Source organism: Monomorium pharaonis, chromosome 4, assembly GCF_013373865.1.
Source record: "Monomorium pharaonis isolate MP-MQ-018 chromosome 4, ASM1337386v2, whole genome shotgun sequence".
In the NCBI taxonomy this organism is placed as follows: Eukaryota; Metazoa; Arthropoda; class Insecta; order Hymenoptera; family Formicidae; genus Monomorium; species Monomorium pharaonis.
In genome coordinates this window covers 21,088,170-21,108,957 of record NC_050470.1, presented here as the reverse complement: position 1 = coordinate 21,108,957, position 20,788 = coordinate 21,088,170, and the positions used below count along the sequence as shown (strand labels likewise).

The 20,788-nt window shown below is 32.0% G+C and overlaps 1 protein-coding gene and 1 long non-coding RNA gene across 4 annotated transcripts in view; both read right to left on the bottom strand.

The window, feature by feature from the left end:
- Window positions 1-20,788, bottom strand: part of LOC105836958 (RING finger protein 44) — a 91,975-nt gene that overhangs the window by 28,334 nt on the left and 42,853 nt on the right. The window lies entirely within an intron of this gene.
- On the bottom strand, window positions 10,540-14,803 carry LOC118645419. The gene is made up of 2 exons (XR_004963110.1): window positions 10,850-14,803; window positions 10,540-10,637 (listed from the first exon to the last, which is right to left on the bottom strand). It is a non-coding gene; the product is annotated as an uncharacterized LOC118645419 (long non-coding RNA).

Below are 20,788 nucleotides of genomic sequence, written 5' to 3'. Positions count from 1 at the left end.
ATCGCGACGCAATTCCACGCTGCACATCGACATGTGATCAGTGATAGAAACTATAATAACCGAATGTAATGAATAATTTTCTAATGCATTATATTCATTTTTTATCTCATTTGAAATATTGGCCGCATTCTGATATACACTGCCAGTATTAAAAATCTATAGTTTACGTTGATTATGTAAAATCTATAGCTTACATAAATTTTTTAAATTAGGGGACAACATTGATATCGAAGAATTTTACTAAAAATTTATTTAGTAAAAATTTTGTAAAATTTATTCGTATTCTTCAACAATTATCATGATTTTTAAGAATTAATTCCAAGAGAAAACTCTACGCGTGCTATAGCGTTATATACAAGGTGTCCCAGAATTCACAGACACGGAATGCATGTGATTGTTGTTTATTCCAGGAAAAACTTTATTTTCTGGCAAAACTGCGTCTAAGCAATACTTTTTATGTGAGCATAATTTAAAACGTGAGAATAATTTAAATTAACAAATAGATGCTCTAGATTACGCATAAGTTATATGTGGTTCACAGAGATGAACATATACATTATATTATGCAGATAATCATATTGTGCATTCCGTGCTTGAAACACCCGATATATTATACATACTATGCGGAAATTAGTAAAGTGAGAAATTAATTAATAAAAATCTATAAATCAGAGTATATCCGTGTGATTCAGCGATAACCCAACTTTACAAATGTTCACAATTACTGAAAGCGAGAGATATTTGAACATATGTAAACACTAGACTACCCTCTTGTCACTAAATTACGCTAAATTTTTATTTAATTAATTAATTTTTATTAATTAATTTTTCATTAATTATTTTAAAATTCGCAAAATAGTAAAAAACTTTTCTGTTTAACTTGCTCACGAGAGGTAATGCGATTTAACATGTATAAATACATATAATTATGTACTTTTCCAAAAGCAGTTATAGTTTTCTTAACTCAAATTAATTTGTTTTATTATTCAGTATGAAGCTAGCGGCACATAGAAAAACGTAAGCAGTCAGCAAGCGAATCGCGGCCAATCACAATCAAGAAGTAAAACAGTAACATAAGCGGTATCGAAAAAAAAAAATTGATTTTCTTTGCTGCTTATGTTTTTCTATGTCTAAGTTACTAGCTCAAAAGTATTAATGATTAAGATAATGTAATTAAAAAACGATTATTATATTTTATGTCAAAACTGTTCAGAATAACACTTTTATTTTTTATATGCAGAAGTAAAAATTCGTATTATTGACTTTTTATTTTAAAAATTAACACTTTAAATTAAAAAAAATTTTTTTTTATTTTTTTATCATTTTCATTATTGTTAATAAAAAACCCATTAATTTCAACAATTTTTTGTAAAATTATTGTAAGTAGTTAAAAAATTGTGTATATAAACATTGTATATTGTGTGTATAATATTACACACATATGATCTACACAATTCAACGCATGTATATAGTTCAACGTAATTAATCTTTATATTCTTAGTTAAGAATAAGATTTAAGATTAAGACTATACATACATTCTCATTAAATTCAAATATATCAAAACGCCATTTATTTTCATTATTTACAAGTCAAAAATAATTATTTCCACATTTGTCATAATTAAAAACTTCTTTCTAATTGTAACGTTTTTTTTTGTTTTTTAACAAAATATTCGAAAATCGTATGAGAAATCGATGAAAATAAGTTTCTCAAATCATTGAAGGATAAAGTCAGAAATAAAAATAATGAATGTAACACGGTAAAACAGTGCGAGGACATGTTCAATTCCAGAAACAATATCATCCCCTGACGGATAATTTAAACGAAGTGTTGTACGCGGCGCTTTGTTTGCGTTATTCGACATGGCGAGGATCTCTCTCAGGATGAACCTTTCTCGACTCGCCGCGCTGTTTTTTGTAGACTTTTTTGGGACCGAGAACCATCGCAGCATTGCCGCGTCGCGTCAGGCCGCCTCGTGATCCCCGGGCACAGGTCCGAGGAAACGATTAAGTGAACCGGAATATCCAGGCCCCGTTGCTTTCGGGCCTGGACTCGGTCTCCGGCACTCCCTCCGCTTTCGGGCCCGTGTACGAAGGAAAAATGTCCGTGGGCCTCGGAACGATAACCGTAAGTCCGTCGTATATTTTTAGGGCCTCCTCGGCGAGCTAGCTCGCTCTCGACGTGGACAACGTGACAAAGCAAGTCGAGTGTCGACGAAGAAGGGAGATGGAGCACTCGGCCTTTAAAGAGGCGAAGTCCGTTCCATGATATACGCCTTTAAACAAAATATGATACACGAACGAGGGAGATCAACAATGAAACAGCGATAATACATACGTATGTATAGACGATCAGGAATTCTTTCGTTTTCTTTTACCATTGTACTTTTGACATCGTTTCTCTTCACGCGTTGCGTCGCGACTATTATTGATCGAAGAACTATTTCCCGATGAGGGCACAATGTAGACATAGAATGTACGGAATTATGCAACGCGATTCTGCCTTACATTACGTACGGTAAAAGATACTGCGGGAAAAAAATATTCGAAAATTATATACGCGAGAAAGCGGTGAAACGTAAGAACGTTCAGAAATCAGAAATGAAAATAATATTCCGAGACTGCGCGTTCGCAAGATCTACCGACCGCGTAGTGTAAACTGGTAGAAGCGAGAAGTGTTCGTTCTCGAAAGCACGCACTCTCGCGCGTTTTGAGGCGTTCAAAAGCGGAATCGCACGGCCGCCTCAGCGTGCGAAATCGGTTTCCCCTCGACGTGCGGTAAATATTCAACGACGCCGTCTCGCCGCCGTGAACGAAAACTCGCCTGTACCACTCCGAAAGGACGATTACGCGTATGATGCGTTCATCATTTGACATAAAAAAAAATTATTAAGAAGATTAGTCGAGGAAGTTAAATCGTCGGAGTTTGCGGGGAGGAAGGAAATATTGATCTTCGTACGTGATACCTTTCACATCGCAATATTAATAAGTAAAAGAGTGTCTACTACTCTTCATCAGCCTACAACGTTACCAGACGCGACATCAACGAGCATCGGTTCTCGTCCATTTACACGATTCTCAAATTCGCAGCCCGTAACGCGCGGATATTCTTATCCGAACAATTTCGTCCCGAAAGCTAAAAATATATTTTAAAAAGTTGCGGCTCAATCGAGACCATCGGCCAGCAATAACGACACATTTTCGAGCTTCAAGTTGAGGCTCCCTCTCTTCCCTCTTTTGCTTTCTCCGTCGTAACGACGCTTGTACTACACGCGCCGATATCTGCCGATTCTTTTTATCGGGCTCGTGAAATTTTGAAGCGACGCGTGGAATATGCATCAAGTGGACGTCGCAAACCAGACAACTGAGCAGTCAGGCAGGCAAACGGGCAAGCAGGCAAGGAAGGCAAGGAAGGCAAGGAAGGCAAGGCAGGCAGGCACCGTTGCCTCAATATGCGTGGCGATTCGTGCTGGGCACACGCTGCGTGTATATACAGCGAGGTCCGCGAGAGAGCCGAGAGCAAGGCCCAGCCTCCTGGTGATGTGGTACGGTGTGTCTGCGCGAGCGGAGAGAAACCCGTTTACCTTTAAACTGCTGTTCTCCGCTGCAGTAGCGGCGACAGCGACGTCGACGACTACGACGACGGTGGCGGGGTGATTCTCTCTTTCTCTATTCTCTCTCGAGACACAGAGAAAGAAAGTGACAAAAGCAAAAACGCGAGGCGAAGCCAAAGGAAAGCTTGGGTTAACGCGCGTGTGCACGTCGATTTAGCGTTTGGAGTTGTTTCAGTAAATCTTAGCTGGCTGCCACAGTAGTCATCTACTGGAGATTGACTGATTTTTAAATGGCGTTCTGACGCGGCCACTGGTGATTAGCCGAAATGTCGTGAAATGTTTTAAAATTTGTAAAAAATAAATGTCATGTAATATAAAATTCTGAATAATAAATAGATAACAAAATATATACAAAGAGAATTAACAATTTCTTTGAATATATTTTTCCTCCATTGGATTCAAGAGGATCCTAAAGTCTGTTTTACCGACATTTTTTAAATAAATCAATTTCTTAACTTTTTACAAAATTATAAAAGTCTTTTACAGAATTAAAGTACGCATAAAAATCTAGAGGCAAACGGGTTCATATCAAAACGAAAAAAAATTTGTATTTTCCGTACGTAGAACTGTTGTGCGTAGAACACTTAATGACAATATTTGTTAATATACAAAATCTACGGAATATATACATATATATAAAATAAATATATACAAAATAAAACCGTATTTCTCTAGAAATAACATGTACAAACAATGTCGTGCAATTCAAACTAAGATTAAAAACCTAAAAAAAAAAGATTGGCTACTTTAACTTTTTATAACTGCAAATCCGGATACAAAACGATAAAAAGAGCAGTTTGAACAAATTTTTTTTATTCTTGATACAAAAAGTCCAGTTCATAGGTTGATATTAATGTGTACTTTAATTCTGGAAAAGAATTTCCCTAATCTATAAAAGAAACATAAAATCTTGATGTACACGAATAACTCTACATTATCGACCGCGACGATCAAGTTTGACGGGCACTTTAGGATCCTCTTAATTGTTTTATTTATTGTATTCAAATATCATAATGTTATACAAAAAATTTTTTTTAACTGTATAAAAAAGAATTTATTAATAAATAATCAAATAATCAAACATTTATTTCTTCAAATAAACAATTTCGCTTGAATATTCCAAAGCATATATTTTTGTTTTTAATAAATTCTATTAAATCTAAAGAAATCTTTCTCCCTATATATCAAATAGATATATAAATGTATAGATAATAATAATGTTATAAAATAAAGTATGCTATTTAATGCATTATCCACAAATATAATTTTACATTTATGTTATTTCTACCAATGTAGATTAACTTTGATCTCTTACTCTTGTTTAATTTGCTCCCTTCATCTTTTTCAACTTTTTAGAACTGGAAAAGGATAAAGAATAAATTAAATCAAAAGATCAAAGTTAATATATATTAGTGGACATTAATCATAATGCATACGCATATATTTCATTATTATACGCTTATGAAGATGAAACATCTAATATGATGTACGCGCGCGGAAAATATATAATAAAAAGCGTCGCTGTAGACAATGAGTTAAGACCAACGATTCAAATTTTGCCATGAGGGCAGAGGTAACGTGTTTTATGCAGTAGCCTAGATTCGATAAGACGAGACGAGACACCACATACTGTGCGCCAGACTTCGGCCAAAGATTTAGCGATTCTTCGCTTTGTGTTGGATACGAAACGGTCTTCTCGTAAAATATCTCGAAAATGTCACTAAAGAGCATTTCAAAATGAAAAATCACTCGCCTCCATTTCAAAAATTTAACCTCAAGATATGCGATGACGAGAGTATTTGATGAAGAAAGAAATCCGCTGGTGAATACGGAGATCATAATATTTGTAGGAATTAATTGTTTAGCTCGGATGTAATTTCAAGTAATCGTATTAATATTTTACTTAAGCCTTCGTATTTCAACGCGCGTGCGAATAGAAAAATCTTAAAATTTCTTCAGGAAAGCCACAAACCTAATTTAGGCTGTATAATTAGCATAAAATTCTTCAATATATATTGTTTGCTAGAAATAGTGTTGATATTTCATCGTGTGCTCATAGTCCTGTATACTCATTGCAGCCGCGTATGCGCGCGCACTATTTTAATTCAAACTATTTCGGCACGGATTCGAGTGTACTGGTTGTGTATAACATTCTATCGGCTTGAAATTCATCGACTCCTTCGAAATAGCGGCAGCGCGTTCTCGAGCAGCTGCGTTTTCGATTTTCCGAAGCACACAGCTGGCGTCGTCTTGCTTCGACTCGACTCGACTCGAGTCGAGCCGATCTCAGACTTTCATCGTCCACTCGAGGCCTCGAACCCTCCAGACAAGAACAAAGGTCATTGGTCCCCGGATCGGAAATCGAGGCCCGGTTACCGGGAGGGGGCCTTCTTCAAGAGCATTTCCTCCGAATCCTCCAGGAATCGCCAGGCCGAGAGGGCTCGAAGGAGCTCACTCTCTATCGATCCAGACCGCTTCGTATCACGAAACTGGCTGGCACCTCAGAGAGCTTGAGAGGAAGGGAAATGGAGAGTATGAGAGAAAGAGAGAGAGAGAGAGAGAAAGAGGGAGAGGGAAAGGAGAGATAGAGAAAGAGAGAGAGAGGGGGGGGAGAGAAGAGAAAAGGGAGAAAGGAAGAGAGAGAGAGAGAGAGACCATCTTGCTCTCCGAGGGATAGTGTTCTAATTACTGATTTCACGTTTTCCTCATTGCATTAGTTTTTCTACTCTATGTCAAACGCGTTGAACTTTCCGTCTTTAATTAAAAAGACACACACATATACACATACGCGCACGCATGCATGCACGCATCATTAGTAAAATAAGCTTTATTTAATGAATGACTATTACATCTTCTATATTACAATTATATTTTAAAAATCCAAAACCATACTTTCCCATTTTCTTTTCTAAATTTTATATTTAACTAAAATAGTATCAGAAAAAAATCAATCAAAATCATCAAAATAAAATATCATTTTATATATAGCGTTTACTTTCACACGAATACCCTTGATGAAATTGTTTCTTTACCCGACTTTTATCGATATTTGAATAGTCGCATTACACAATTGTTTATTCCCTATATAAATACTGGAGTAATACTCCACAACGCAAGAAATTTCCTCAACTTTAAATTCGATAAAACAATGCATGTTAAATATATTAAGGGTGTATCGGACATACAATCTTAGACAAAAGTGTATGAAATATGAAATACTTAATTATCTATGCGTAACGCATAGTAAATTTAGATGTAATTTAGATGTCTTATTTTTACGCTTACAAAGGTATTTTTCACGTATTTGCAATTTTTTCACTTATAAGTTTAAACTTTTGACAGTGAAAATGCACAATTATCTCAAGTTATATTTAACCCAACAAAATTACCTTTTTAAAAAAGGTAAAAAAAAGCGCCAAGTGTTTGGTTTTTCCCTTAAGCAAAAAAATTATTGGATGTTTTAACCTAAGTAATATAAGAAAGAAATCACAAATTCAAGATAAAATTTTTAATCAAATTCAACCTAAGTGGTATATACTTTTGGATGGTTCAACCTAAATATTATACTCACACATAAATTAACTTCTCTACAATAATAATGATATCTAAATATTTTGCGCCAATTATAAGAACAAATATTTTTATAAAAACTAAAACATTATTACTATTCCTTAGCCAGTTTTTATAATACAAAATTTTTTAGATTTGATACTATAAAATTAAAGTATTACGTTTTTTTTTTCTACAAAAGTAATGATATATATAGAAAATGCGCCAACTATAAAGTAGATGTTTATACAAGCTAGAACATCTACTTTATTATGCTTTGGCTGACATTATAGTTTAATTTTTTATTAAGCCCGTATCAGACTAGAGATTGATATTGAGATTGAAATGAAATATAACCAATTAGTTAGTCAAATTCTAATTCAATCTCAATCTCAATCTCTAGTCTAATATAGCTTTGATTGTCTTAAGTTTGTCTTTAGATACAATTTCGTTAATTACGAAGTATTTTAACGATAAACTTAAGAAGATTCTTAAATATAAGATTAAACTATAAATATTAGCCTTTTGTATTAAATATTGGCTGCTGTGCGCCGATACGAGGCTGCTGTGCGCCTGCAAAAAACAATTGTCAGGAAGTATATTGGCAAAGAGTAAAGAAAATAATATTGAGCTGGTAAATAAGTTTTAATACAAACAAATTATAAATATTACAAATAAATATTTTAATACAAATAAATATTTTACTACAAAAACTTGGCGCTGCTAAACCGAATAATTTGCCAGCTCTTCCTTTTTCTCTTGTATGTGCATCTGAATGTGTGTGTGTGTGTGTGTGTGTGTTTAGTATATAACTTAGTTTATAGAGAAGCGATTTACTTAAGTTTAGTATAATATAACTTATTAGTTTATAAGGAAGCGATTTACTTTTAAGAAAGTAGTATCTGTCTCTTATGCGTGCATACGTTCGAATACCTGTCTCTCTCTTTTTCTTTCTCTCTCTCATGCATGCGTGTATGTTATATGTATTGTTTTAATATGTAAGTGAGATTGTAAGAAAATGATTTTGTATTAAAGCAAATTATTCGGTTTAGCAGCGCCAAGTTTTTGTAGTAAAATATTTATTTGTATTAAAATATTTATTTGTAATATTTATAATTTGTTTGTATTAAAACTTATTTACCAGCTCAATATTATTTTCTTTACTCTTTGCCAATATACTTCCTGACAATTGTTTTTTGCAGGCGCACAGCAGCCTCGTATCGGCGCACAGCAGCCAATATTTAATACAAAAGGCTAATATTTATAGTTTAATCTTATATTTAAGAATCTTCTTAAGTTTATCGTTAAAATACTTCGTAATTAACGAAATTGTATCTAAAGACAAACTTAAGACAATCAAAGCTATATTAGACTAGAGATTGAGATTGAGATTGAATTAGAATTTGACTAACTAATTGGTTATATTTCATTTCAATCTCAATATCAATCTCTAGTCTGATACGGGCTTAATAAAAAATTAAACTATAATGTCAGCCAAAGCATAATAAAGTAGATGTTCTAGCTTGTATAAACATCTACTTTATAGTTGGCGCATTTTCTATATATATCATTACTTTTGTAGAAAAAAAAAACGTAATACTTTAATTTTATAGTATCAAATCTAAAAAATTTTGTATTATAAAAACTGGCTAAGGAATAGTAATAATGTTTTAGTTTTTATAAAAATATTTGTTCTTATAATTGGCGCAAAATATTTAGATATCATTATTATTGTAGAGAAGTTAATTTATGTGTGAGTATAATATTTAGGTTGAACCATCCAAAAGTATATACCACTTAGGTTGAATTTGATTAAAAATTTTATCTTGAATTTGTGATTTCTTTCTTATATTACTTAGGTTAAAACATCCAATAATTTTTTTGCTTAAGGGAAAAACCAAACACTTGGCGCTTTTTTTTACCTTTTTTAAAAAGGTAATTTTGTTGGGATATCACGCATTTTGTAATGTTTATAGACCACTTAGATTGAATTTAATGTATCTATCACTTAGATTGAATATCTTGAATTTTGTAAATTTTTTGTTAAAGGAAAATCACACACTTGGCGCTTTTTTTACCCTTTTTAAAAAGGTAATTTTGTTTGGATATCACGCATTTTATATTTTTTTATAAACTACTTAGTTTTATAGACCACTTAAGGTTACACTCTAAAACTTTCTCTTTGAGAAAAATTTTACTAAGAAGTTAAAGTTTATATAACGGATATAATACTATAAATTTTTAAATAAAATTTTTCTTTAGAGCATGTTTTGGAACCATGCCTAAGTTGAATTTGATGAAAACGATTATCTTGAATTTCTGTCTTCCCTTAAAGAAGCCCACACACTTGGAGCCCTTTTTACATTTTTATTTAAAAAGGTAATTATGTTTGGTCACTAATTTAATTTAAATAATATATTTCCTGAAAAATCATTAAATAAATGATTTAACCAATACTACATATGTCACTTGACACGGGCTGACCCGTGGCCCGAGCAACCTGCGTAACCGATTATTAAAATAAAATAGCTCTCTGATTTTACATTAGTATCGATGAGAAATGAGATGTATGATGTAGAAGATTTGTGTATTGGTTAAATGTTGCTGTAATTGTCAATCAATATTAATTATCTAACAAAATTTCAAATCAAATAAATGGTTTTAACAATACTATTTTATTCTTTACTAGTAACATATAATTGTATCTTGGTGACAAAAGTAATACCTTGGTGATGATGATAGTTTTTATCCTTATAACATGATTGACAATTACAGCAATAATACACATTTTCTACATCATGCAACATCTCATCTACCTCATCAACACCAGTATAAAATCTGAGCTATGTTATTCTCTGATTATTTAATTTTACATTTGTGTCAATCTCATTTATTTCATCGACACAAGTGGAAAATCTTAATGAACGATGATTAAATAGATGAGATGTTAAAAATCATTAAATAAATGATTTAACCTCCACTACACATGTCACTTAACAGGAGCTGACCTGTGGCCAGAGCAACTTATGTGACCGGTTAAAATTAAAAATAAAATAGCTCTGTAATTTTATATTAGTGTCGATGAGAGATGAAATATTGTATGATGTAGAAGAATTGTGTATTGGATAAAAAATGTTGCTGTAATTGTCAATCAATATTATACTATTTTTATTCTTTACTTTATCCTTACAACATTATCAACATATTGCTGTAATTGTCAATCAATCAAAATACTATTTTTATTCTTTACTTTATTATCCTTACAACATTATCATTGAAATTACAACAATAATTACACATTTTACATCACGCAACATCTCATCTACCTCATCGATAAATCTGAGCTATGTTACTCTCTGAAATTAATTAATTTATATTGGTGTCAATGATTAAAATCATTAAATAAATAATTTAACCTCCACTACACATGTCACTTGACAGGAGCTGACCTGTGGCCGAAGCAACTTATGTGACCTGTTAAAATAAAATAGCTCTGTAATTTTATATTAGTGTCGATGAGAGATTAAATATTGTATGATGTAGAAGAATTGTGTATTGGATAAAAAATGTTGCTGTAATTGTCAATCAATATTATACTATTTTTATTCTTTACTTTATCCTTACAACATTATCATTGACAATTACAACAATAATACACATTTTACATCACGCAACATCTCATCTACCTCATCGATAAATTGAGCTATGTTACTCTCTGATTAATTAATTAATTTATATTGGTGTCAATGATTAATAATAATAAAACCTCATATATAACCTATCATCTTCACACAACTAATTCACGGCGCGAGCGAGCCACTGGTGACCACGTGACTTATACATTGCCATATACGGTGCTATAGTGACGATGCGAACGCCACACGGTAGTAGATGAGCGAAATGGATTTTCGTCCCTCATTTTCGGCACCCGCACTACCCGCAGAGATACCAACAAGGTTGACGATGACGACGACGTATCTTAAATGAAATTTTGGCTTTTCGGACTTTGCGTCGCGATATCTCCATTCATAGGACATGTAGAGAAAAAATAAAAATAGTTTTCTAATATAAATCGACCCCAAGCTTTCGATTGAGCTTACTTAGAAACTCGATCAATTTAACCGTTTCTGAGATTCAATAATCTCGAGTGCTCGCAAGTCGCGTACTCGCGTAAAGAGCACGGTCGGGCTCGCGCTGCGCTTTCACTTGGCGCGAGCCACTACCGTGTCTCTTGATTTCTTTAAAATGGTGTAGTGAAGACAATTGAAACTTGGCAGATATTTTCATCTATTCATATACTAGATGTACAAAAAATTCAAAACACTGGTACTATTTCTTTAGCTGTTTTATCCGTCAAAATCGTCCTTTTCCTTGTCTTTTTCCATAAGATAGAAAAGGATACCATGTAAAATCAGTGAAAATTAAAATAGTTATAACTCAGCAACCGTTTAGTGGATGCGTTTTCAATTTTTTGCAGTACAATTATTTCAGATTTGCAACTAATAACCTCAAAAATCTCCATATACTATAATTCAGCAAAAATGTATTTTGCCAAAAAATTATGCAAAAAAGAGATATAAACTCAAATAATACATTCATTTTACTTGCGTTATACATAAATATCATTTGTATATTTTGCAACTATTTTACGTAATTCTTATAAACCAACTTTACTAACTTGTCAATATTTCCGATAATAGTAATCAGTAAATGTTGTAACAAATAATATTGCTTTTATCAAGAACATAAATATGCAATTCTCAATCCGTGGCGTAGATTCGGAGAGTTTACAACAGGAGATATATTAAAATATTCAAGATACGTTCGACGAGAATGTAACTCTCTAACGAATGCATTTTCTTCACTGGTCAGATCCCGAGTATAACGAGTTTTTGGAAATTATGGCCGCCTTGTGTGCTGTACAAAAAATATACGTTGCAAAAAGAGAACTGTGCCAGTCCGTCCACATGTTAACTTTCACAGCTGTTGTTTCAATATTCTCTTGTTCGTTATATCACACAACCAGCGCAATTATATTCATATAAATATTTACAATAATTTAAAAAAAGAAAAAGGAAGTTATAATTGAGTCGTAATCGTAAATTCACTAGCTGTAAAAAATTGTAGAATGTATGTATGTTGAGAGCATTATATTTTTTTAATGAACCAATGTATATTATTGATAAATGTTTACGATAAATTATCTAGCTGATATAATAGTAATATAAAAGGAAATTATTCATTTCTCTCTCTCTCTCTCTCTCTCTCTCTCTCTCTCTCTCTCTCTCTCTCTCTCTCTCTCTTCATATACATATATAACGGTGATCCTTGATTTAATTCTTCGTATGCATTAATTATAAACAATAAAACTAAATATTGGAAGAGTGTGCTATACAAATTATAAGAATATCCGATTGATGCAAGTCATTATCGCTTACCGCATTACGAAACTCAATTACGATCTATTGCACATTATGCCAACAAGAAAACTTTTTTATTACACGCGTGTGCATTAATTACTTTATACATTTCCGATGAGGTCAACTTAATCCCCATTCTTTCGAATATCCCTTCATCTGCAATTGTAGACAAAAAACTCTTCTAAGAAAGGTCGCTTCAATATGGAAACATCGATGGTTAAAAGATATCGAATTTCAATTAAACTTTAAAAATGTAAACAAATAGAAAGAATTTTATAACATTAAAATTTCAAATGTCATAAATTTCGCGGAAAAGGGAGGGAGGAGGAGGACATCCAATTTGCAAAAATGTGGTTCTGCTAAATCGATTAAGTGACGTTGAAACGTCATCGGTTACACGCGTGCACACGAGTATGCACGGATCTTAGGTCAGATGGTCGTATATTTTATTAATAAACAGTGAATGGGCAGAATTGCACCGCGCAACTGAACGGGACGTTCCGGTTGCGATTGACGACACGCGACTCGCGGTCGCGTTGAAAAACCGGACCCCTGCCCGGCGGAGTAAACGCAAACCAGTCCCGCGTGCGAGAGCCCTGGGGAGGCCGCGTTCGATTTATCGAACGTACGGCGATTGCGCGCGAGTCTTGCGCCGAGGCAATCGTGCGATTGCTCGAGCGAACCAACTCGCACATTGAGTCTCGAAAAGGTTACGACCTCTCCGTCGTGCCCGCTAAGAAATTCGTGCGTGGCTTTGCCGCACTTCCCCCTCTCCACTCTGTCGCAAAAAATTTCGCAAAATTTTATTGCGGAAATTCCTTCGTCATATACATGCACTCGGATTTCACGCGCCATTTAATTGATTCTCGATCTATGTCAATCGCAATTAAAAATGTAACTTTGAACGCCTGTTGCGACGCAAGGACAATTGTTAGTTTCCAGTTTTAATTAAAAGGCTGCAAAACACATCATAATATTATTTAAATCTTCTTAATATTGACATTGAAAAAAAAGTATTGCACTTGATAATACAATTAAAATGTTAATATTTATATTAATAATTATAATTAGAAGCTTTATTTTTATAATTATTACTGCCATAATGTTAATAATAATAACATACAACGTGTTACACTGACAAAAAATAGAATTGTAATTACTGTAAGTTAAATAGAGTTTGCAAATTACTGTAAATTAATATTAAACCGTAATATAATAGTAATCTTTTTCGGTACCAACTAAAATTTAAATTATGATTGTAACTTTTTTGCCAGTATAACACATGTACGTTATTTCTAACATTGTAGTAGTAATACCTAAAAAAATGAAGCTCGCCTATAACTCTAATAATTATAACATTTATTATAATTACAAATATCAAACACTTTTCTCTCAGAGGATCTCTCAAAAAAAGAATAAAATAAATCAATTTATTACAAATTACATACTCTTACATACAAATTATATACTCTAATTCCAATTCCAACTTCTTCAAAGGTCAAGTTTTCAGACACACGCTATATCGGCGACGTATCCAAGATGTTTATTTAAATTTAGTTTATTTAGATTAAAAGAATTCTGTGAAAATATTCTTAAATTTTTTGAAATATTCAAAATTCCCAGGTAAGACTAGAAAATTTTCTGATGCTGCTTTAAATTAATTTATTTTCTTTTATCATTCTTCCTGTATTTATCGTGTTCTCTGTTACAGCTCAAATTTTATTTCTCAAAAACCATTTGACGTATTTAAACTTTCGATCTTTTATTGCTTTACATCGGATATTTGTGAGGAGCGTTTATCAGTAAGAATGACATTACATATCTCGGATATTTGTTGTGAGGTTTACTACAGCTACTGAACACGCAACATCCTGCCTATCAATTTTTAATTCTACAAACTATCTTTTTCTAACTTTGGACATCGAATTGGTACATTATCTACATACGAGGAATATAGATCTGTCCAACGCGTAACAATTATTATAATTTTTCCGTGTTTTAATTTGTATTGTCAGTGAAGATGAGCTCTATAAAAAAAACAAAATGTTTAATATTGTAAATCTAATTTGTATCTCTAACTTAAATTGTAATATATCAGCATGAATAACTTGCACGGTTGTTAGCTTTTATTTAATTTTTATTTTTATTTTAATTTCTTTAAACCTGACTATTACACTCGTTCTTAATTTTTAAATTTATTTTATTATACTTTTTTTCTTTAATCATTAATCACAAAAAAACAATCACAAAAAATTAAGTTTTGAATATTAAATTTGAAAAAAAAAAAAAAGAATTAAAAGGAAATAATATAAACTAAATACGGCATAAATATAACGATCTGCAATACGGATTCATCAGAAGTATAAAGTTCAAAAACTGATTAAAATATAACGCCAATTAAAACGACGTATTATCTTTTATCGTTACTAATTTTGTTTTAATAAAAAACTTGCGAGTCACAAAATGTGGATGTGCACGCTGTCTTTATTACTCATTAATTTTGCATTATCAAAAAAAAAGATCAAAGAAACAAATTTCATAAAAAAGAAAAGATAAAATTTAAAAGTAAACCTCCACAAACTTCTCTGAATATTAATAAAAATTTCTGATTTTCCCGGATTTCCCTGATAGTAAAGCCGGCAGTGTAATACTTTGATATGGCAAGAGAAACGTTATGACTTATATTCATTTGCAATTCGGCGTAATTGAATATAATTGTGCTACTACATATACTAAATGTCGAAAAAAATAAGCTGTTCTTTTCGTTTCTTGTACGCACGACTAGGACACAACTTCCTACGAGAGAGAAGATTCCCCCGGCGCCGAGAAGAGGCAGATGGATAACTAGCTTTTCGAAGTTAGAACGAATCTCAAAGGAACGAAGGGCAAATGCGTGAACGTGTACACGCATAGCGGCGGCGTTTGGGCGTCTTCAACTCGTCTCGCGCGCTCTCGTGTTGCAGCGAATCACATTTGATATTACGATTTCGAGAGAATTGAGTACGCGCATCTGCGATGCAATTACGATCGCGAAATTTGCTTCTTCTTCTTCTTCTTCTTCTTTGTGACTTTAAAGGAAAGCACGGCATCTGATATTAAAAGATTCAATACGATTCAACATTTCATACTAATCTCAATTATCTAATTGAGATTAGTATCTATTGTATCTATTACTTAAATTCATTGATGTTTCTTCATCTTAACAATGAATTAATCATAGCCTAATCTTTCAATTACAAACTTGTATTTTCTGTAACTTAGGTAATAAATTAGTTTATCTTCTTTCAGCAGATAAAAATAAAAAATTAAAGTTTTTTTGTGTTTCTTCAATTTCTTACTCAATATCATTTTTTTAAATTTAAAAAGCGCAAAAACAAAAGAATTAATTTTCAAATGCCATTCGATGACCTTTCAGATCATTTGATTGAAATATCACAGATTGGGCAAGTTTAGACGAAACTACGCAACTAATATGGTATCTAATCGCGTAGAAACCTCATGATAGTTGGAATCGCTGATAGTAATCCTTAAAAAAATGAAACTAGTATCAGCGAAACATAATCTGCTTCTTTCGGTTTACTCACTAATCATTACTTCAAATATTTTAAAAGATTTCAAACAATCATTGCGTAGTCATGTATCTATAACGGTGACTTACAGAGAGATAGATAGACAATACCTTTTAAGAGAGAGAGAGAGAGAGAGAAAATAAGAGGTTTGATTTTCCTTTGTGCCTTACAGCCTTTCGTGGGGAAACAACCATCGTTCACGTCTGTTTCCACGAAAAGTTTAGCAAACCCAAAGAACATCTTTTCAGAAAATACCATGCATCCATAAAAGACTCGAATACAATACCATAGAAACACATGAAATCCTAATTAAATCTTGGAGAAAATTCAATTCTGAAAATACAATATATATATGTCATGTGTAATACATATATATTATATACATATTATATATAATATATAAAATTTACAATATATTATACATAAATGTATATGTATATCATACACATGCTATTGTGTGGGGAAATAAAAAAAGGAGTATGTGTGAAGTGTATTATGTACAGGGTAAGATTCTAAAATAAATAAGAATCAAGATCGATGAGAATCTTAGATTGCTCCAAGATTAAATTTGTCTTTTTTCTTCTTTGTTTGTTTTGTATAAAAACAAAAACGTTTTATTTAATTAATAAATATAAAATATTTTCGATATAAATTAAAAAATTATTAAGAAATAAATAAGAAAATATTAAATTTTATTTAAAAAATAACAAAAGTTTCTATTACTTTCATCCCTTCCGTGATCTAGAAATTATTTCAATCTAGAAACATCCCCCCCCTCTCCCTCCCTCCCTCCCTCCTCCCTCCCTCCCTCCCTCCCTCCCTCCCTCCCTCCCTCCCTCCCTCCCTCCCTCCCTCCCTCCTCTCTCTCTCTCTCTCTCTCTCTCTCTCTCTCTCTTTCTCTATGTTACATTTTATATCTTTCACGATATTCATATAGATTACGCGTAACTAAGAGTCTAACTCTGCACGCAAATCGTCATGGATGTTTCGATTTGAGACATTCAGTGTTGGTATAAATAAGTCGATTCTGACTTTCACGATTTTTTACAACTTAACCGAATTGTGGTCGAGAGCTTTCCCAGTTTTGCTGCAACGTTAGCAGTGGCTTCCGCAGCGATCAGTGATGCGCTCGTGAGAGCGAAAGTGCTCAACAATTGCGACGCGCATTCCGTGATTGTTGCGAGGCTATTGCAAACTGGTAAATTGCGCATTGCTCATCCACGGCTGCAAATGCGCGCGCGAAGCACGCTTTCTCAATCGATCGATTGGCGCGATAAATGTTGAAGACAACAAAGAGAAAACAAATTTCAGCGCGCATTCTCTCAATTTAAAAAAGGAATAAACGTAGAAAGCTAATCATAATATAAAAATACAGGAGAATAAGTTTCAATGCGCATTTGTCCATTTATATTTTGTGTGTACTGCTTTTCGATACAAATCTTGTTCTATATAACAAAAATTAAGTATCAAATCAACAATCATTGTCTTATACACAGAGCGAGAGAGAATTTCATTAGATTTAATAAACAGTTTTATTCGACTACCTAATATACATATATATATATGGGGCGTTCTTTGTGAAAATGGCCCCCTTCTTGCACATTTTATTTTTTGAGATAAATAAAAGTTTAAGTGCTGAAAATTTTCGTTGATCTTTCTACTTTTAAATACCGTGTGACAAATTTGGGAATGCAAACTGGCGGACTCAAAATGGCAGCCAAAACAAAGAAAAAAGCCATTATTTATAATATAACATTTGCACATATTATTTGACCCTGAAAAAAGCCGATTCAGATGTTCCCTGATTTTAGAGTGTTGTTAATTTTCAAAATACACTCTGGGTTAAAATAAACTGAAAAGAAATTTATAAAATTAAAATTAAAATTAAAATTAAAATTAAAATTTATTGATATCTATTTTAAAACAATTGGATTAACTTAACTTTAAAAATTTAAAAAATTTATTTAATTTTTAGTTTAAAATAATTTATTTTTTCGTCGCAGTAGCCATTGAAAGTTGCTTTGGGTCATTTTGACAGTGTGTATTGCACCTATGTCTCATACAGGAAGTGTGTATTTTAAGAGTTAAAAGTAAAGTAGCATAATTTTTCTAATCTGTAGCTTACAAGATATACCATTTCATATTCCATAAATTAAAAAATATTTTGTTTTTAAAAACTCTGCTTTAAGGTTACGTAACGTATATACTTATTACTTGTATCAATATGGCCACCATTTTACTTTATTTTTATCATTAGAGTACCTTTTTATAAGTACCTTAGTGACAGAATCAATCATAAATCCGTGATTTTATAGAATATGTGGTAACCTCAAAACAAAGTTGTTAAAAACAAAATACTTTTTTATTTTATGGAATATAAAATGTTATATCTTGTAAGCTACAGATTAGAAAAATTATGCTACTTTGAACTCTTAAAATACATACTTCCTGTATAAGACATAGGTGTAATACACACTGTCAAAATGATTCAAAGCAACTTTCAATGGTTACTACGACAAAAAAAAATTATTTTAAACTAAAAATTAGGTAAATTTTTTAAACATTTAAGGTTAAGGTTAATAATGTGCAAATGTTATTTTATATTATAAATACTCCAATAAAACAGTATGTGATATCCGCGTTAATGCTACGTGGATCGGCATCGTAAAATCCACGTGAATATTCGAGTGGACATCCGTTTAAAAACGGTACTAGAATCTATGTGAATGCGATCATAAATTTGACGTAGAAACCACGTAAAAATTCTATAAATTTTAGAAACTTCCTCATAACATAACGTATTCTCTAAATTTCTTGGAGTAAAACGTCACTTCAAAAGAATGGAATTTTACTCTAAGCGATAGTAAAATACGACTATTTGAAATGGAGTGACATCTTACTTTTTATAAGAATAAATTTTTTGCTCGATAAGTGATCCTTCATTTAATTAGAGTGAAGATCACTTTTCTTGTAGCAAATCATTCACTTAATTAAAATGAGTAAATCATAAAAGTATAGTATTATGTGGCGGTCCTCTTCCACATCGGGCAGGAAGCTAATTACTGCTTGTCTTAATCGTGCTGCGAGTGGTCTTTATATAGCGCATCGGGTGCACTTTACTCCCAAGAGAGTTATGCCGCCTATCGACGGCGCCGTGCACTAACTGGCAAACGGCGTTTCTCAAAATATCCATGTAAATTCCCTATAATTTCTTAATATCCACAGAAAATCTAATAAATATTTCGAAGATAAAAAAATTCGATGCAATGATAAAAAAAGAACGTTACATCCTCGTGGATAACTTATGGAAAAATTTGCATCCACGTAATCCATGTAAATCACGTGGATGTCACGCATATATGTAATAAGACTATATTGCTAATGTCGGATTTGTCCCATAGGAAGAGTGGGTAAAATCAAAGAGAGATACACGTAGTAAAAATCATGTACTTGCGTCGTTGTGCGCAAGCGTGGCACATGGTTAATAGGCACGCGCGGGGCGCGCGGTAGCGTGAGCGACTTTTGGGCGTGCGCAAAACTGTCAAGATACATCAAGTCGCACCGTAATGTTTTCACCCTCTTCCGAGCCCAACTAGCAATATAGTCTTATTACATATATGATGTCACGTAACTGTTTTATTGGGGTAATGGCTTTTTTCTTTGTTTTGACCGCCATTTTGGATCCGCCAATTTTAAAAATTTTGCATTCAAAAGAAAAATCAATGACAATTTTCAGCACTTAAACATTTATTTATCTCAAAAAATAAAATGTGCAGCGGGTGACAATTTTCACAAAGAACGCCCCATATATCTTTGTTTTTAATAAATTTTATTCAATCTAAAGAAATGTGTACAAAATTTATATACGCTTTAAAATAGTCAAACAAAATTATTTATTAAATCTAAAGAAATCTTTCTGCATACATACGCAAAAATATACAATCTTTAAAGAATTTTATCTTACATAAACTTATTTACATAACGAAATTTGTATAATTTTACCAAGAAAAATATAATCAATTTAACATTAATTTTTTTAATTGAGAAAAAAAATATCGGATAAGAAACAATATTTTCAAACCAAGAATCAACATTTTTTAATTATCAAATTATCATTGTCAAAACATATGTTGCAGTTTTTAGATAACTATAATATCGTAAAGATATGCAAACTATTCGATTCAGATTTAAATATAATTTAAATCCAAAATTATTCAAAACTTTTAAAAAAATATCCGAAGAAAAACCATTCATATACGGTCTCCTATTTGTTAAAATTGTGAAAAATCATACATATTAACAATTTTATAAAATCAAATTTAAAATAAATTTGTATTATATAATTAATGTCATTTCTCTTACACAGAAATCTTTTTTGTTGCTACATTATTTATATTAAAATTCTACTAAACAATAATAATGTTATTAGTTAAAAGTTATGTTTCAACAATTTAATTCGATTTAAACAAAATTTTGTCGATTCATAATTTGATTCAAATTCGAACAAAGAAGTAATTCGATTCGATTTAGCATAAAAAACTATGATTCATACTGTATAATATTTAAATAAAAATAATATTTATTTTAATTTAAGATTATAAAGTTAAAAAATATATATATTCTTGCTTATGTATAA